At 38.6% G+C, this 15,405-nt stretch overlaps 1 protein-coding gene across 2 annotated transcripts in view; it reads left to right on the top strand.

Moving 5' to 3' along the window:
* LOC118821828 (speckle type BTB/POZ protein) overlaps positions 1-15,405 on the top strand; it is a 108,696-nt gene that overhangs the window by 76,281 nt on the left and 17,010 nt on the right. The window lies entirely within an intron of this gene.

Genomic DNA, 15,405 nt, shown 5'->3' with positions numbered 1-15,405 from the left:
CTTTGAAAGTTGGGTTGCTTTTAATGGATATTTAGTTGAACATTACCTCTAGACAGACTGAGCATTTACAAAGCATCTACAGTGGACCATCCAAATAACACTCAACTTCAAATTAGGTTGCATTTAGGTTGCATTTAATGGATATTTAGTTGAATGTTTATTATAGACAGACTGAGCATTTACAAAGCATCTAATGTGGAACATCCAAATAACACTCAACTTCAAGTTCAGTTGCATTTAATGGATATTTAGTTGAATGTTACTGAAAGGTATACTGAGCATTTACAGACCATCTAAGTAAAGTGTTACCCATTTTTCATTTTGTTTGCCATTCCCATTTAAGAGTGGACTACCAACTTAACTTGCTAACAAAGATCCAAAGATCTGTTGGCTCAATAGAAACCAACCGATGCAAAAAACACTTAGAAAAGAAGCCAGTGGGCAGGTGCTAAAGCCCTGGATTCTATTCTAAGTGGGTTTTGTGTTGCTTGGTTTTATATTTTTTGGCAAAGTACAGGGAAACATGTTGAAATGGTCTCTGATAATCAGCCATATGCTACAGATGTGGTTGATAGAGGTTGAAGAACGCTGGAATACTCCTTTAAATTCAGACTAAAATCCTTTGGTGTGTTAAGGTTAGACTCCAAGTTTCTTATATATGATCAAAACTTGGCAGTGAGTGCAGTAGGTTAATGTATGCTGATAGCGCTTAAAGAATGCAAGATGTTTTGCTTTTTAATGCACAGTAGCTGTGAATACCATGGAAAGTTGATCGTAGCTCAATACTCCTTCGCTATTCTGTATGAAAAGGGGCCAGGTTGGATTTCAGAGTTTTTGCCCTTCTTTTCTCGTCCTTTTTTGTGGAGTAGGTTAGAGCATGTGGAGAGCGCTATGCTAATGCGCTAGCAGTAATGCTATGCAGTGATTAATGTTTAACGTACGCGCCACAGAGTTGGCTGTTTCAAGCTAGCCTAATGAAGCCTGCAGGCACACAGCAGAAGGCTCTCTCTCCCTCACTCACTCTCTCTCTCTCTCTCTCTCTCACCCTCTCTCTCTCTCTCTCTCTCTCTCTCTCTCTCTCTCTCTCTGTCTCTCTTTGGATGAGAAGGAGGAGGGGAGAAAGAGGGAAGAAGAATGAGGGCTCGTTTTAAGTGTTTCCAATCTGGGTCCCATTACGTCACAGGGACCCAAACATGTCCTCAGCTCCTCCTTTTCTTGGAGTCTGTGTTTACTTGTGCAGTGTTAGTTTGTTAGTGTGTTGGCTGCGATCCCTTCCAGATGGATTGCAGATGGAGTAAGAAAAAAAGGCTGTATCTCTCTTCTCCTCCTCTCTTCTCTCCACTCCTCAAAAGCACACTATCCTTTGGACTTGTGCAGTTTAACTTTAGGCGAATGTTTCTTAGTGATTTCTGGTATTTTCCCAGTTTTGGGTCATTTCAGTGCTGACTTTCTTTCTGTCTGCTGACTTTCCTCCTTCATTAAAAACCTGTGTAAGTGTGTCACCTCGTCTGTGCCGCTTTGTTCTCTGCAAAAAATGGTATCTTGTCAAGTGAAATGGTCTTAAGTCTAGTTGATATACTAATATTTCCCATTTTTAAATGGTTGTGCACTGATTATAAGATTACTTAGCTTATTATTTACTTGTTTTAGGTAATTTTATCATGTAAAATTCTCAATATACTGGCAGATATTTTTTCTGGTTTCAAGCACATTTAATAAAACAAGCAAAATTATCTGTCAATATAGTGAGAATTTTGCTTAAAAATTGCTTAAAGCAAGTAAAAAAGTCTTAATAAGATAAATAATCTTAAATTAAGCTTAAAACAATCTCAACATGAGATATTAGATTTATTGACTATATTTAGGATCATATTACTTGACAAGATGTCATTTTTTTATTTCAGTGCTTTTAAACAGGAGCGTTTGGATCTCTCTCTGTCTCATAGTCATATGTCTCTCGTTCTTTTTTTCTTTCTCCCTCTCTTCTGTTAGTGTTCAGTGTTATATGTACTGCACCTGTGATTCCACTCGAATCACTTCATCACTTTAATGAAGGATACACACTCTCTCTCTCCGCTCTGTAAAGCTGCTCCACAATCTTTCTGGAAATTCTCTCTTCCCCCACTTCCTTATGTCTTTCTGTTTCTTTTTTCTCCCCCTCTCTCCTTCTTTTCTTACATCCCTTCTCACCCTCACTCTTTTCTCTCTTTTATGTCTTTATTTGTGCTTTTTTCTCTGTTTTCTATCTCTTTTCTGTCTCTCTTTTTTCGCTGTCTCTCTCTTGTCTGTCTCTTTCTCTTCTTTTCTCTCTGTCTCTCTTTTTCATCTCTCTTCCTTTTCCTTCTTTTCTATTTCGGTCTTCTTTTCTCTTTCTTTCTCTTCTCTCTCTCCTGTTTTTCTTGTCTTACTGCCTCCCTCTTCCTTCCTCACTCTCCCTTGTTTTCTCACTCTATCTCTCATCTCTATCTCTGTCTCTCTTTGCCCCCCACCTCAAACACACACACACACGCCCTCTCTGTATGTGTGTGAGTCTCCTGAAGGTATTTAATGAGGAGAAAGTTCCCATTAAAGGTGCTGTGCTGGATGTCATTACCCACAGAGTGAGAGAGATGGAGGGATGAAAATAGGCAAGAGGAAAAGAGTCCCTGAAGTCCCTTCCCTTTCTTTTCTTTTTTAATCTGTGTTTTTCGCCATAATCCTGTCTGTGTGCTGAGGGGGTCTGAGAGCTGGAGCAGGTTTTTGGGGGAGTGTAGTGTTATCTGTTTGAGTCACACCTGCCTCTACCTGCTCTTCTTTTTCCCTCTCTTGCTTCTTGTTTCTCACTCTCTCCATCATGCCCATGTCCTCCTCGTCTTCCTCTCACCTCTTTCTACACTTTTCCTTTCTCACCTTCCTCTCCATCATTGCTTCTACTGTTGCTCCAGCCTCAGCAGGTACAGAACTTTCTCCCTCCCACCCCTTTCTTTCTTAGTCTCTCAGCCCTGTTTTTTCTCCCTCTCTCTTTCTCCCCTCCAGGTCCCTTGTTTATTCTTTCTCTTACTCTATGTCCGTCTCTCTCTCTCTTTCTCCCTCCCTCTTTCTTTTTCTTCCTCTTTTCTTTTTTTCTTCCTCCCTCTCTCTCCCTCTTTCTCTTTCCATCTTCTTTTTTCCTCTCTCCTCTCCCCCTCTCTATTTCTCCCGCTCTTCTTCTCTCCCCTCCAAATTCCCTCACTAATTCTTTCTCTAACTCTGTTTCCCTTTCTCTCTCGTTCTCTCCATCTTTTCTTCCTTCCTCTTTCTCCCCTCCAAATTCCCTCTCATCCTCTCTCTCTTTCTATTTTCATCTCTCTCTCTCTCTCTCTCTCTCTCTCTCTCTCTCTCTCTCTCTCTCTCTCTCTCTCTGACAGCCCCCATCTTTCATTCACTGGAGCCATATGCCACACTGATGTCTCAGAGAACTACTACAGCTGCAACATCTGCTGCACACACACACACAGAGTTTGGAGCAGGTAGTTAGTTGGAGTGAGAGAGAGTGAGAGAGAAGTGCTATTCCTGCAGCATCTGCTTCAGGCCTAGCATGATGGAGGGAGGTGAGAGAGATGGTAGAGAGACAGGGCTGATAAGCTGTTGTATGATGAAGAGCTGAAAAAGATCTGTTGAGTGAGTGTGGAGAGAAAAGTAGCCTTGAAGTGAATTTGTTTTGGGGGGGTATAAATGTTATTCTGCTCTTCATTCACCTTTAGATTCAAGTCCCGGTTCAGTCTATGTTTGTTTTCATGTTGATTGGAGCTGCTGATGCTTGAAACCTGTGACATAGTGATGGACTGCATTGATGAAAACCTTTCCAAATGCATTTCATGATATTTGTTAGCCTTAATGAAGTTAATAAATGCAGTACTGCTACTCCACACTAAAAGTGTCTTACAAACCTAATATAGCTTGTTTAAATTTGGCCTTATTTAATTCATAATGAATTATGTAGTTACGGAATTAATATTTGCATTTGGATCATTGTAAAATTAGTTATGTATTAATTTACAGTTATATTCAGTTTTATCCTGTTCTGCTTCTCTTAAAATTACACCAAATGGAATTTTACACAGTATTGTAAATATTAAACAAACACCAGAGTTCCTGAAAGCAAACAGGAAGCAAAATGCATTTTGAACGGTTTGAGCACATACATTACAGTTAACTAACCGATTTTTCTCCCAAATTGCTTCAAGCTTCTCCTGTGAATAGCTGAAGCCGTCCACCACATTGTATTAAATTGATACAGCAATGTTGTTGGACAGCTCACTACAACTAATGGGTGCTTGCATTGACTAGCATTGCCAATCAGATTGTGTTCTCTTGGAATCCCGGCCATTCTGTAGCATTGTTACAGTTTGAACTAGTGATCCCACGACAACATGGCAAAGGCTTAGACGATTCTGGCAACCAGAAGTCTCCAATACTGTTTTGAGACATGGGTGGTTGGGTTGTAACAATACATTGTATTGAACTTGCTGCTAATACTGTGTTTACACTCTGTTTACTCAAGTACTGTGTAGAGAAGGTGTGGAGAAAGTGTCTGGTGAGCTGTTTTTACCAGCTGGAAAAGCATGGCTATTTTGTAATAGTCATAATTTAAGAAAGAAAACAGATTATTTTTAGCTGATGACGAGCGCTCGGCTGCCCCTTTACAAATGACATCACAGTATTCAGACACCAGCTAGCGACGACTGGATTTCTCTATACTATCGTAGTAGTTTAAGTGGTGAACTGCAAAATATCTAACACCAGACAAACGGAGTCCTCTTTTTAGGTACGTTTAAACTGAAAGCGGTGCTTTTGTGTTGTGTTTGATCGACAGTATCATCAATTCTCCATGCTATGTGAGTGACGGAGTGCTGGTCCAAGTTAGCCAGCTGCTGAAAACAGCTAGTCTGAAGAGCTAGCGCTCTCCCACTCTCCAATGCCTCACAGCTTCCTCAGTTTACTTTTGTTTAAATCAGGGCTGTAAATTACATGAACCCACTTCTTCTTTTCACTTTTGTTGCTTGGGAATGCAGTAATACTAAATTATGACTGTCCGAGCGCTGTAACAGCGCTGTAGCTGTGATTGTGGTTTAACGCTGCTAAAGCTTGTTAGGAAGTTAGTAAAGAGGTGAGTTCACTGTAGGACAGTACAGTTACACCACTGACCTCGTCACTCACACTCGGTCACAGGAGAACAGATCGCCGGTCGCTCCACTCAAACAGGGAATATATAACTCCGCGTTTCAGCCGTTGGTAAAGACTCTTCTTACTCGTGGCCCCCTCCCTCTCTAATCATGTCGAAAAACTTGGAAGTGCACCCTCTCCTGGCGACAGCAGAGTAGTGTCGCTTTCCTTGCAGTAGAAAACGCCACCAAGGCTTTCGCTAGAACGTGGAAGTGTGAGAATGGTGTATTATATCGGACATTTATCAAACATGTCGTATCACTCTATCGAGGAAAAGTCATATCGCGATAATTATCGTTAACGTTTTATCGTCCAGCCCTAGTACTGTGTATATCCTACCTCAGGAACTGCTGTGCTCACGTATGTTGTAATCTGACTGCATTTACTCACACATCACAGCATGTTAAATAATCTTTGCAACCTTATTCTCACTACCTCATGCTCAGAAATGAGTGCTGTGTTGGTGCTGCACTGTCCTGTCTGTTTACTGTGTCTGTTTTATTTATCGTATTTGTTGTATTCTTTCTAGTTTAATTTTTTTGCACACTTACGTCTGCACGTTTGCACTCTGTACTGTCTATTTTGTTCCATGTTCCTGGAGGAACGTAATTTCACTCCACTGTATACTTGTACATAGATGGAATGACAATAAAAGCCTCTTGACTATTGACTTGACTTTATCGTATCGTACTGTATGTTACTGTATCGTAGCATATATTGTTGTCTTATAACTAGTGTATCAGCTAAGGCCTAACATATTAGCTTGTGGCTAGCACTAATCTAGCACTAGGTTAGTGCATTATAAAGCACAACTTTTCTTTAGAGTTTCTGTGCTGCTAAGAAGTAAGTCTGAATAAATCAAGTTAATTGTGCTGTTCTAAAGTCTCAAATCTTTTGCTTATACAACACTCTAATAAACTGAAACTGGAAACTTTTCATGCACTCAAAATGTATTGAATTGAGATGCTGCCGTATTGTATTGAACTGAGTTATGAATTTTGTGAATGGTTACGCTCCTCCTGGGTGGAATATCTGGAGAAACGCTGAAAGTAGAAACTGCGCTGTAGGAGAGGAATGGCAGGATCGTTTGGTGAACAGTGGAGCGCTCTCCAGCTCCTCTTCTCACATTCAATCACTTCTCTTCTTCAGCTTTTTGAGTGTGCTCGTTTGAACAGATCCTCAGAGGCTCCAAGCGATCAGCTTCTGTCTGTCTGATCCTCATTCAGGGGAAAAGAAACAGATGATTTTAAAAATGGCTCCAAATGTTTCTACAGGTTTAATGTGATGTGTATGTGCTGATGGTCCCACAGAGAGAGAAAGAGAGCGAGAGAGATGCGGGTTGGTGTTTGTGGTCAGATCCAGACTTTGAACAGCTTGAGTGGAAATGATGCGTAAAAGATCCCTCTGTGTGTGTAGACTGAATAAGAGCGCCTTTTCCTACACATCAGTCATGCCTCAAAAACCAGCATTCTGCCTTCTCTCTCTTGCTCTCTCTCACTCTCTCTCTCTCTCTCTTTCTCTCTCTCCCACTCTTTCTCTCTTAGGTATTACAGGTCATTGGTAGGTCAGTGACATTTACTTGTCTCTAGGCAAGAAATTCTTTTTTTCACCATTTCTGTACTTCTGTTTGAAACATGTCTTTCTCTGACTCGAGCAAACACAGCCTTCATCTTCTATACATCAGTTGAACTCTTCTCTTCTGGGCTGTTTTTTCCCGTTTTCCCTGTTTTCCTCCTCACTGTGGATCAGTCAGACTCGTCCATCAAAACATGTTCTGCAGTGTAACTGCTTCACTGTGGATAAACGCTTTGTGTAGCAGGTGTATGCATACAAGTTTTTATTTAAAACTGAAAGGCTAAAAACTAAAATCATTTACTTTGAGTTACTGAGGGTAAAAGTGTGGTTAAGTTTGGAAATCAGGATTTAAAGTTCTTATTACATTTAGATTCTTTCATATACATGTAATGCGTATGTATGTAATACATATAAAACATTATATATAGACACGTTGTTGTCACAAAAAAGCTTATATCTCTACTTCTGTCTTTTTTACTGTGTTGCTTTTGAAAACACCAGTTATGATTTGCATTATGTTTAAATTTCATGATGAATGGATTACATGAAGAAAAAAATCTTATTATTACATTGTTTTATCTTTACAATTTAAAATGTTTTTGTTCTCTTGTAAAGTTATCCATTTGGAGATACAAGATTTTTTCATATTTCATATTGGAACATGCATATAGGTATTTGTGTATGTATATATACAGTGGTGCTTGAAAGTTTGTGAACCCTTTAAAATTTTCTATATTTCTGTGTAAATTTGACCAGAAACCTCAGATTTTCACACAAGTCATAATAGTAGATAAAGAGAACCACATTAAACAAATGAGCAAAAATATTAGACTGAATCATTTATTTATTAAAGAAAATGATTTATTTATGATTTATATAATTACAGGCATTAGATGTAACGCATAGGGGACATTCTACAAAATCTCCAACATGTTCCTAACTTTAAATGCAAGTTAAAAAAAAATTGTTCCAATTACTTTTGGACTCTATATCTATGTATATGTTTGTGTGTGTAGCTATCATTGTCATCACAACAAAACCTTATATCTCTGAAAAGATAACTCAAAATACAGAATATTCGTAATTTAATTGAAGTTCAGTGTGAAGAGATTTCCTTCCATGACCTTTTGGACCATTCCTATTGGTCCAGTCATCATGAAATGTTCCTATAATGTAAAGCATTGGTAAGGCAGCAGAAATATGTATATGTATAATACTTATGGGACACACAAATGAACCCATGTCCTCACTTTATAAAAAGAATCCTGTTTGTATGTTAAACAGCTGAAGGTTAATCATGCATTCCAAAAAGATGCTTATGAAACCTAGTAGATAGGATACACACATCAGTAAGTTGTGTGCTTGTTTGTGTTTGTTTTTCAAACCCCTCATTACTTTGGATGGAAGGAAAAAAGCATCTTCTGATGAGGCTAATTTGGTTAATTCGGTAGTGTGTGCTGTTTGCGCATGCATATATGTGTGTGTGTTTGATGCAAGCGCTGTTTGTACAGCTAAATGAAACAGTGAAGGAATAAATACCAGCTCTCCCCAGACTTAATGAACTTATTGGATTTGATTTGTGTTCTTTCTTTTGGCACTATTTCACGCTTGGCCACTCACTCCACATCTATAAACAAAGCGCACAAACAGACGCCCCGGAAAGGCCGCTTGCATAGACCCGTTAACAAATGAGTAAAATAGAGGGAGTCTAATGCAGAGTTTATGAGGTGTTTTTCTTTCTCTGTACAGAACGCAGGGCTTTATTACAGTAGCTAACAGCAAAATACTCTGTGTTTTTGTGTTTTGGCTGCGGAGAGAGAGAGAGAGAGAGAGAGGGAGAGAGAGAGAGAGAGAGAGAGAGGGAGGGAGGTGTCTACAGCTTTAACACAATAACAGGCTGGCAGGAAGGATCGGAGGGGTTACGCTCTTACTGACGCATCGTTTAAACTGGAAACCCCCTGGCCTTGATTTTCCAGTCTCAGATTAACTTTAGATTCTGAATGCATTACGCTGTCAGTGGGGAATTTCCATAGGCAAATGCTTTTTAGCCTAGGACTTCCTTCCTACATCTCTTTCTGGAAAGAAAAGACCATGAATTTGTAACACTTCCATGATCAGATGTTCAGAGTTAGGTACTTTAACCTTTGTGCTCAGTGTAGCGATTTCTAATGTTTAAGCTAGCCTTCTGTTGTTGCATATATTTGATATATAAAGAATGTGAAAATTTATAGGGTTTTTTTTTCTCCATTTGTCACAAACTTTTTCTAACAAGAAAAAAGCGTGAATAAGGAATAATAGTAACACATCATTAGGGTTTGATTGCTACATGCTTGTGCTAGTCTGATTAAATAAGTCAGTAATAAGCTGTTTTTTTATCATCTCTATCTCGCACAATGTAAAAGGCAACTGAGTTCCAAATTATGTCAAAAACACTAAAAATTGTCAAAAACACAGAGGATTTTGTTCTGAAAGCAATGACATGCTCACACGCTCACTCAAAAACAATCAAAGCTCAGTAAACATGCATACAGGAAGGTCCAGCTCCAGTTCCACTAGTTGGTATGTTTTACTGTCTAACATGGACATATATATATATATATATATATATATATATATATATATATATATATATATATATATATATGGCAGAAAAACCCTAATTTTATAAAAAAGCGTGTGGGCACAGCTTTGGAAATCACTCATCTAGGGCACCTGTTGCACTCTGATGTTTCTCCAGCAAGGAGTGCTATTAGCCATGAACCTAGACCAGAAGGAGCTCATGAATGCACTTGTTGGCAGAAACAGTTACCTATTAAAATGACAGGTAGTTTTCAAGATGTTGAGTTGTTCGGTATTGTTTAATATGTTATTTTTATTTAACTGTTTTTATGGTTTTTTTAATGTGAAACAAAACCATATGAACTAAAAATAGAATGGGAAGTAAGTCTAAGCTGCAGCAGACTGCATGTATTGTTTTTGGGAAGCGGGCTATATAATCAATAATTGTGATTTTAAATTAGAAAATAATATGCTAATTATTTTTAGATGTTTCCCAGGTCTAATCACAATACGTAAAGAGAGTGCAGGCTCACGGAGAAGGTACATTTTAAATAAAATTTCTTTTTAATCAAGTTTAATCGATGGTGACAGCTGTAGTTGTGAGTGGTCGCCACAGTAAGGGTACACTTGCTGTCGTCTTGGTGTGGTTAGCTAGTTAGTTATTTAATGAAGTCATTAGCTCATTCTGGCTGTGAAGCTGTTGTGGTTACAGTTTATACTGTGCATTTTTTTTCAGAAAGTCATGTGTGAGGGTGTGTACAGTTCTGCCATTTCTCTCGTCCTTTCCATCGTCCTCTCTTCATCCCCGCTCACCGCTCTTCTGCAACTTACTAATGAGCGAGTGATGAATGTGTGTGCGTGTGTCCCCGTGAGTGTGTGTATCACAGCCTGTTTCCCACAGCTGCTTTCATTAATCACACTGCAGGGGGGAGCTGAGTTGACTGACCACACATGCATGCGTGTGCATTTATACATACAGACAGACGGACAGACAGACCTGTGTATATGCTTAACTTTCATCTCCCTCATTAGTTGCTCGTTAGGTACATATACGCGTAAAGGTTTTACTGTATCATCATTTCAGCATAGCATTAACAAACTGAAAAAAATAATGTTTGAAAGACAAAATTGCCATTTGTATCTAAAGCCTTTCAGTCTATAATTTGCCAGCTTTTTTTTCTGAGGTCACTTACAAATTTTTTTAGGCCTTGCTTTGTTTTGTAAAATCGAATAGTGGCCCCAGAAACTGAACTCCACTGATGTTTTACATTTCCTTCTAATTTAATGCAGAGCTTTCCATTACCAATATTATCAGCATAACAATTTGAGGTCAGAGTCGAATATTTGAATGTTTATATTAATTTTAAAACTTTTTAGTATTTGGTATCTCCCCCTTTTGCTTTAATGACGGCGTACACTCAAGCTGGCATGACTTCCATGAGTCCAGAAGCTTCTGATGGATAGATCAGATCTACCTGAGAGTCGTCTGAACACGTGTTTCAAAGGAAGGAATAAGACTTAAGCAAAACAGACCTTTTTGTGCAAAAGGTCTCAACATGGTCAGTTGCACAAATTAGCTTCAATTTGAATAGTGATCTATAAATACTGCAGAATTTTGAATATTTCTTCATTTTAACTGTCATAACTTTTTCTTTGTTTTAAAATTTTCAAGATTCTAAAACTTTCCAGATTTAAATGGAAAAAATCTGATTTTTAATGTGGTCTCAGACTTTTTGACTCTGTATAAATAATGAAATTTTGGATTTTTGAAGCTGGTCACAGTGTCTGCAAATAATTGTTTGCCAGAAAAAAAGTAAAGTTTCAGTCATACATTCATGTAAACATTGCACGGAATTTGTACTGTATTATCACAACATTAAAGGCTACTCCAGACTTTACCACATGCTTGAATTTTATAAAAATGTTCTCTTCCTGCACTGTTTTAAACCAGAGCGCTGCAAACTTGAGCATGTATCAGTCCACATTCCTTGTTTTGTTGCAGCAGATAATGTCTTTATTGACCTTGAAATTAATATAAACATACCACTCGTAAATGATCAGGTAAAGGTTATGTAGACAAGACTTGAGCATGTGAATAACTGTCTTACAGATGTTATACAAGTTAATTTGCTATGACTATTTTAATAGCCTTGCATAGCTCTTGGCTGCAATTAAATACTTAAGTTACATTATTTCCCTTCAGGATGTTCCTGAGGAAACATGCAGTTGTGATGAGGAGAGAAAAGCATTCTGAAAGCATCGGCAGTACATGATAAGAAGATGATGCTGAAATAAACTGACAGGAGTTTTACTTAAGCTAAATTCCTCAGCACTAGTAGGCTACTGAAGTTGAAAAGCATCAATAATGAACTAAGGAGTGATTATACGGCGGCGATCTCTTATCCATTTGCAGAGCAGCATGTGGACGTGATTAGATAAACTGTGTTGGATTATCCAGTTCAACTGTAAATACTGAGCGTCCTCGAAGAGAGGCATAGAAATGGTTAAGCGAAGACACTCTCACACAGTTGTCATATTATTTATTTGTATTTATTCAGATTTTAATGGGTTTTCAAAATGAATGAATGCTCAGTGCCCAGATAAATGGCTTTATATGTCATTTCCTCAGATGACAATTGCACAGTACTGCATACAACACATTATGTTAAAGGACTGTAAGTTTTCTTGTTAACCTTTACCCTGTTATAAAGCTCCTCAGAATCAAGATTACACATGGAGGAACTGAACAGTAGTGAGTGGTTGGAGATTATTTAAGTCTCTTTCAGTAAATATGACTTTGGTCAATGTTAAATGCTCACAGTGGGTGCAGCCCAAGGAAAACGCACACATTTCCTCCTCTCTTACATTCTACAGCCCCATGGTGATAAACAGACTTCTGTTTTTGAATACAACCAATGAAGAATGTGGCTTAACATTCATTCTGTTATGTATTTATTATACAAGTGTTGGACAAGTGTTATGTATTTATTATAACACCTTTTAAAAACGAACAATGTAATATATTTGAATTGAAGACAGTGTTTCATTACACAGGGACACCTGTAATTTGTTTGGTATTCAGAAGCCACAGATTAGAAGGAATTGCTTGGGTTGAAATAAAGGAATACAGTACATGCTCTTTCCTTGTCATCAGTCTTCTCATTTTATGCATCTGATCCTTTTTACTCCTTTTAACAACTACTACTCTCGCGCCCTCTCTCTGTCTCTCTCTCTTCCCTGAGGTGAACATTTAGTCCTCCATTAAGGACATACAAGGGTCCTTGACATTTAATTTCCTGTTTGCAGTGCACTTTTCCCCTCTGCTTGTGTACCTCTCTCTGCTGCACTCTCCTTTGTGCCCATGTGTTGGTGCATTACGCTCTGTGTGTGCATTTGTTTTTCGAGTATGAGTTGTGTGTGCTGCACGTTGCTGGTCTTGTGTGTCTCATTTTCCCTGACAGACCTGTATAAGATCTGTGTGTACTGCTAAAATCGACCAATATCAGGGTTCTACATATGTATTGGTATCTGCAAAGATCCAATAAAGCGTTGGTACCTATTATATATTTAATGAACTCACCCAAACTAGAAATGGTTCATAGAGTTTTAATTAGGGAGGTGCCTTCGTCTGATGAGGACTCATCGTCTTAAAGGAGCGATTTCCTCCAATGTTATTTTGTCAGAGAAATGTATTTCCACTGTTTCTGGACCTGGCTAACATTAGCTAGGCTAGTTAGCATAGTTAGCATTAAAGCTGCACTACATCTACCTTCTTAATGATGTCCTTAATAATCCTCAGCAATGTGCCCAGTTAAAGCACTCATGTTTGAGTAGCTAAGTGTAATATACATACTGACTCGCGAAAACATTTAACTGAAACGGACTGAGTCCCTGCATATTGATTTCAGTTTCTAATCTTGGCACCTCAAACGGTGAACCGAATACTTGTGTACCTCTGCACATCCCTAATTTGAATGGCCTCATATACTTACAGCACTGTTTTGCAGTTAATGCTCCATTGTCAGTGATTAGTCACAACAGGAATACAGACTGAACTTTAGTTCTGTAGCCCTATCTTCAGGAGAGGATTTTGGTCCTTGGCTGGGAGTCATAGAAAGCGTCATTGGCCTGGCTTTGTCTGGGTGGGTTGGATGGCCCTCTCTCTCAGCACAATGCACAGATAAGGACAAAATGAATGCAGAGTATGGACTGGAGGCGCCGTCCGTATCCATTTTTAACGCTGAGCGTAAATGAGCCTTAAGTATTCTCCTCTGAGATTATTAAGCTGTCCAATTACGTTACGCAAGTGCACGTTTTGCAAGATGCTGGCTGGCTTCACATGACTTCCAACTTTGTAACATGATGTGATGGGGGGAGGCCTAATTATTTGGTGGAATTGACAGAAACTGGGGAGAAAAGTTGGATGAAGTTTAAACCTTTCACGCAAAGATAGCTTTATAACAGAGAATCCCTTATGTGAAGAGAACTGATTAGTAATAAGAACAAATATGTAACCAGCAGAACCACTTAGAGTAATGAGAAGCTCCACCCCCCAATGCTATAATATTCAAATTATTAAAGATGCTCAGTAAAGTACTGGTTGAGTAAAACTAGCTTGTTTTGGTTAACAGTATTGTCTGTTCAATGTTTAGCCATATAAAATTACATCAGCTGATAATATAAAATTTTTGCTCTTTAAAAAGTTTTTGGTTCAAGTGCAAGGCAAGTTTTGTATCTGCCGGCCCTAGTGTGTGTTTGTTTGTGTGTGTGAACCCTTCTGCACATATTATAGGATGTTGTATTCTAGGCTGCTCTATCATGAAGTGATCTAACAAAAGGATTTCTTTGGAAAAGATATTAACTACAGGAAAATAAGAATAAAATAAAATTATTTACTCTAATTTTTAGAGTAAGAGATGAGATTGGAGAAAAGAGCCAGTGTGAACAAGTCAAAAGGCCATATATAAATATGTGCATATGAAAGCAATGGGATGCGTGAGCTACTGCTTTCATTTTACTTGTATACTGCTTGGTGTATCAATTTGTGTGGTGTTTGTGTGCGAGCTGTTTGTATTTTGAGCTTGTATATATGCACTTGAGGTTTATTTTTTTGCGTGTCCATGCACTTCCGTGTGTGCATGTGTGTCCTGCAGAGAGATAAATGAATGTGCTTACTGTCTGCAGGAACAGGTGGCAAAGTCAGCATGGTGGCCCTCTATGCGTGCTTACACACACACACCGCAAACAAATGGAAGCAATTTGTGTAAATGAAGAGATAAGTAGATGTCTGCCCTTGTTCGACACGCTAGTGTCCCTCCTGAGCACCTGTAGTTAACGGTCTCAAGTCACTTCAGAACATGCTTGTCGTTTTGACTGAAATGCGCTCTTCTAAATACATGAATTAACATCTGCCTTTTCTTCACTGCTGGAGCTTGGAGCCAGTCTTCAGCTAACAGGGATGCTCATGTGAAGTGTTTTCCAGAGGTCATGCCTTCATGTTCTCTGATTTGAGGGCTAAAATAGAGAATCTAAAACTGGAATATTTAAAGGTGCATGAGATTTTAGAGGACGATACATGTGTACCGATAAATTGGAATATGTTTTTATTAATGTTATTGCTCCAGCATTCAAATTGCGCTTGACTGTTACAATTAGAGATGGCTCAGTACTACTTTTTCTCTTCCAATACTGATATTGAAGCCTTGATTGTCGACTGATACCGATACCAGTCTGAAATTTCAGACTATAAAGCTTTAAAATGAGCTATTTCTAATTGATGTACTTCACTTGATAAGAGTATGATTATCTAAAAGTAGGCTATCATGCTTTAACTACTCTAACTCTACTACCTCACAACAAGAAATACACAGCTAACAACATCACGCAATGTGAGTGTGTGCTAATTCAGGCTAAATTTATTAAAGGATAGGATCAGATTAATCCTTCTTCGGTTTGATATTCGATCCAGCATTTTCTGCTGGTATTGGCCCAATACAAACACCTGGTATCAGATCTGTGCCAGCTGACAACTTGGAATGCCTTTTTTTTCATGCAGGCACCAACACACACATAGCTAAGCTCTGATGG

The sequence above is a fragment of the Colossoma macropomum genome, unplaced genomic scaffold (assembly GCF_904425465.1).
Source record: "Colossoma macropomum unplaced genomic scaffold, Colossoma_macropomum, whole genome shotgun sequence".
Lineage (NCBI taxonomy): Eukaryota > Metazoa > Chordata > Actinopteri > Characiformes > Serrasalmidae > Colossoma > Colossoma macropomum.
The sequence above is the reverse complement of the archived record's forward strand: the minus strand, read 5'-3'. Positions and strand labels throughout refer to the sequence as shown.